Raw genomic sequence first — 5,132 nt, 5'->3', positions numbered from 1 at the left:
CATTGAATGCCTACTCATCTGGGAAATATGTTCCCTATCATGCCTGTCAGTTATCAATGAATTCCTATTCTCATGTTTAGTACCCACCAGCCTAATTATCACTTATGAAGCTTCCAGCCCACAATGACTACAATTTTTCACAGCTCACCTCCTCTGTGATCTAAGCAGACAAGACTTGGATATTAGTGGTCTTAGGAAAGTGCACAGCCTTTTCCACAAGTTGTGTGTCTTTGTGTGAATATACATCCTGCAATGCTCCATTCTGATACTGTGAGAGTTCATCATGTAAGCTATAGTCACAATTCCCAACACTACCAAAACACTTACAGTCCTAAATCTGTTCAAGCACACCTGAACAACCATGGTGGTCACCTGGTACCGTATTTCTTCGTAAATAAGACCTAACCAGAGAATACGGCCTAGCATGGTTTTCCAGGGTGGTCATGATATAAACCCTGCCCCAAAAATAAGCCCCAGTTAAGCTTGTCAACAACACACGATGGACATGTTGAATTATAAAATAATAATATTGACACCCGTTGACTGAGGTTATCGTACTCTGCTCACCATTTTCAGACCATTCGGACACCCAACTTCTTCTCTTTGCAGAAAGGTGTAAGATTCTTTGCCTGGGAGTCCTCCACAATTCTTACTGTAACCCTAACCATCACTCACACTTGACGGTTGAGATCCTTGGTCCATAAACACTGGCAGGTGTATTTTGATCAAAGTACAGACAACGTGCTTAAAGCACGTACACGTGACAGTGCATGGTTGTGGTTGAGCCTTCTCTTTGTAAACAGTGCCATTTTGTGTTGCCACTCCGGTCTCATAAGTCTTCAAATTAACCCCCCTCCAAACAAGATGAGTGCAAAAAGAAAGAGCTATTCCGTCGAGTACAAGAAAGGAATTGTGGCGGACTCCTGGGGAAAGAATCTGATGGATTTCTGCAAAGAGAAGAAATATCTCTGAATGGTCCAAAAATGGCATGCAGTGTACGATAACCTCAGTCAACAGGCTGACGAGGGAAATGCTAAGAAGTGCAAATGTAGATCAGGTCGGCAACCATTACTTCCTGAGCAGGAAGACATTATCGGTGAGTTGACTGCTAACAGGAGAGCAAAGGCTTTGGTTGTGCGCAGGGCTGATATCCAAGCTTTTGCCTTTGCAATGGCACCACAGTTAGAAATATCTCCAGAAGAATTCAAAGCATCACAACATCGGCTGGATGGCTTCCTTCAGCGATATAAACTGTCTCTAAGAAGATCAACAACATTGTTCAAGCTGGAAGATACTGAAGTTATTAAATGTGCACTTGCGTTCAAGTCCTTTACTGATGGCACTGACTTTTCTAAATACCAACTCTCCAACATGATTGCTATGGATGAAACTGCAGTGTTTATGGGCCAAGGATCTCAAACAACAATTGATCAGAGGGGTGCCCCATCAATCTACATTCCCTCCACTGGTTATGAGAGTGCACATGTTACCTGTAGTTTAGCAATTTGTCTAGATGGAAAGAAAATCCCACCTCTATTCATTAGTAAGGGCAAGAAAAATAAAACTGAATGTGTTTCAGGCATTTACATTCTTGAAACTGAAAAAGCCTGGTGCACACAAGCAGCTATAAGTAAGTGGGTCGATGTAATGCTGCCACTTGTTTTGCGAGGTGGCAAAAGAGGTCTGCTAGTCTTGGATTCAGCCAGTACTCACCATGCTAAAGAAATGAAGAAATTCCATGCACAGAGAAAAACAGATCAAATAATGATTCCCGCAGGAATGACTGCCTATATCCAGACTCTTGATATTGCAATAAACAAGCCATTCACGGACCATTTGCGCATGGAACTCAATGACTACATTGAAAATAGAATGGAGAGAAATCAGCATGGAAACTTTGTGAAGCCTAGCCTGCAAAAGGTTGCGACTTGGGTGAAAAATTCATGGGATAAAATCACTGACAGCTGTGTTGCCAATGCGCTACAAGCAGGCTACTTGGACAAGCAGTGCTCATTTAAGGAGAGCTCTATTGCTAGGCATGACAGATTGAGGCAAATGGTTCTACAGGAAATGGAGTCACAAGAAATTCAGGTCAGAATTCGGGGGATGGACATTTATGACAATGTTCCAGAAGAAGATGACATGACTGTATTCGAATAACTGTGAAAGCCAAGGTGCAAATATTCTGAAGTTGAAATGTTTGGTGCACTGTTTATGTAGAATTCTCACACAACTGTTAACGCGTTACTTAAAACTGTTGTCCAATAACAGAAAAGAATGAAATAAATGTCAATTTGTGTACATGAATAAATGTCAGTTTTTGTACATGAATAAATGTTGATTTGTGTTCATTAATAAATGTCGATTTTTGTACATGAATAAATGAATAAAGGTAGATTGTTGGATGGTGAGGGTAAATAAGGCATCCGCTGATAATAAGCCCTAATGCGTATTTTGGCGGGGAAAAGAGTATAAGACCCAGTCTTATTTTCGGGAAATATGGTACGAGCAGCGGGATGTGACCCGGGGCTGGGACTCGAACTCTGACGGGAGACCCCTTGGCCTTTAACTACTGGAGGCTGCCAAACCATGCCATGTCCCTGTGACCTCCCTCCAATCCAGGCTGCCCTCGTGGAACTCCCCTGGCCACTGAGGGGCAGGCACACTCTCATTGGGACTTCCGAGCCCCCCTCCTTTCAGGTCCAGGGCACCACAGTCCCCATCTCCTGCATATCCCCTGCAGGCTGCCAAATCGTGCCATGTCCCTGTGCCCTCAGAGCCTCTCAGGGGGACCTCCTTCCGATCCAGGTCACCCTCGTGGAACTCCCTCCGGCCGCTGAGGGGCAGGCACGCTCTCATTAGGACTTCTGAGCCCTCCTTCTTTCTGGTCCAGGGCACCACAGTCCCCATCTTCTGCATATCCCCTGCAGGCTGCCAAATGATGCCATGTCCCCGTGCCCTCGGAGCCTCTCAGGGTGACCTCCCTCCGATCCAGGCCACCCTAGCAGAACTCCCCCCTCGGCCTCTGAGGGGCAGGTCTGCCCTCATAGGTATTTCTGAGCCCACGCTCCTTTCCAGTCTAGAGCACCATGGTTCCCATCTTCCCCAGATCTCCTGCAGGCTGCCAAATCATGCCGTGTCCCCTTGCCTTTGGACCCTCTCAGGGGACCTCCCTCCGATCCAGGCTGCCCTCATGGAACTCACACCGAATGTCGAGGGGCAGGCCTGCCCTCATAGGGACTTCCGAGCCTATGCTCCTTTCCGGTCCAGAGCACCATGGTCACCATCTTCCCCAGATCTTTTGGAGGTTGCCTGGCTGGGCTGTGTCCCCGTGCCCTCAGAGCCTCTCAGGAGGACCTCCCTCTGATCCAGACCACCCTCGCGGAACCCCCCGGCCGCTGAGCGGCAGCATGCTCTCATCGGGACTTCCACATCCCCCTTCTTTCAGGTCCAGAGCCATTCTGGGAACTTTACGACATTTCGGGGATGCCGTCGGGTACCAGGTGATGTCGGACACCTTCCCTCTGCCTGGCAGGAGCACTCCTGGCCCTGCACCCTTCTGCCAGACACTCCCTTGAGGACTTCTGTCATGGGGGGGCTCTGCCTGACCCCACTCAACAAGGCAGGAGCACTCCTGGCCCCGCTGCCTTCTGCCAGATGCTCCCTTGATGACTTCCGTCTCAACGGAGACCCTCTCACCCAGGAGGGAGTGCTCCCTGCCTGGTCACTTTCCACTCCTTTCTCTCCCTTCTGGACTTCCGCCAGGATGGGCTCCCTCCCCCGGGCTTCCACTTCTACCCAGGCGGGAGCGCTCTTTTCTCGGGTTGCATATCTCCTGGAGGCTGCCAAGCCATGCCGTGTCCCAGTGCCCTTGGAGCCTCTCAGGGGGACCTCCCTCCAATCCAGACTGCCCTCGTGGAACTCACCCTGGCCGCCAAGGGGCAGGCATGCTCTCATCAGGACATCAGAGCCCCCCTCCTTTCCAGTCCAGTCCCCGTCTTCCACATATCCTCTGCAGGCTACCAAACCATGCCTTGTCCCTGTGCTCTTGGAGCCTCTCAGGGGGACATCCCTCTGATCCAGGCTGCCCTCATGGAGCTCCACTTGGCTGCTGAGGGGCAGGCACACTCTCTTCTGGACTTCCACGTCCCCCTCCTTTCAGGTCCAGAGCCATTCTTGGGACTTTGCGACATTTTGGGGATGCCTTTGGGTACCGGCCAACATTGGACTCCTTCCCCCTGCCTGGCAGGAGCACTCCTGGCCCTGCACCCTTCTGCCAGACACTCCCTTGAGGGCTTCCATTGTGAGGGGCTCTGCCTGACCCTGCTAACCAGGTAGGAGAACTCCTGGCCCTGCTGCCTTCTACCAGATGCTCCCTTCAGGACCTCCGTCCCACCGTGGGCGCGATACGGACCCTCTCACCCAAGAGGGAGTGCTCCCTGCCCGGCCACCTTCCACCCCTCTCTTCTGGACTTCCACTGGGATGGACTCCCTTCCAAGCTTCTACTTCTACATGGGTGGGAGCGCTGTTTTCCTGGGTTGCATACCTCCTGGAGGCTGCCAAGCCATGCCATGTCCCCGTGCCCTCAAAGCCTCTCAAGGGAGCTTCCCTCCCATCCTTCCCAGCCATGTGGAACTATGCTGGGCTGCGAGGCCTCAGCCAGACCCTCATCCAGACTTCCATGATGACAGTTCTCCCCTTAGCCCCCCACCTAGGGCTATCAAACTCACAAAAGATATGGCCCTAGGTCCCAACATATCGGCCCATTTCATCTTGCACCTCAGTCTCACTCCTCGGCCATGCCAGGCGCAGACAAACGTGCTTCACTTTGAGCCTTCTGGCACGTGCCCCCTTGCCTCCTGAGTGGTGTTGTTCTCAGGGCAATATCCCCACAGTGCCAGGTGAAAGACTGGAGCTGACCCAGTGCCTGTGCATGGTCCCATGCGAGCCACCATGGCGGCCGTATCTCCACACCCCTGGGGGCTGGGAGGATGGGATCCCAGATCTGGCTTCTCCTGATGGACCTCTGCCCTCTCCCAGGAGCTACACACCTGCCGCCAGGTCGCCCCTCTGGGGACGACCCTTAAGCCAGAGTACACAATCTTCAGCCCCTTCCACGCCTGCAGGTGTT

Source organism: Protopterus annectens, chromosome 9.part0 (assembly GCF_019279795.1).
Source record: "Protopterus annectens isolate FY-2018-M chromosome 9.part0, PAN1.0, whole genome shotgun sequence".
Taxonomy (NCBI): Eukaryota; Metazoa; Chordata; order Ceratodontiformes; family Protopteridae; genus Protopterus; species Protopterus annectens.
Note: the sequence above shows the minus strand (reverse complement) of the source record.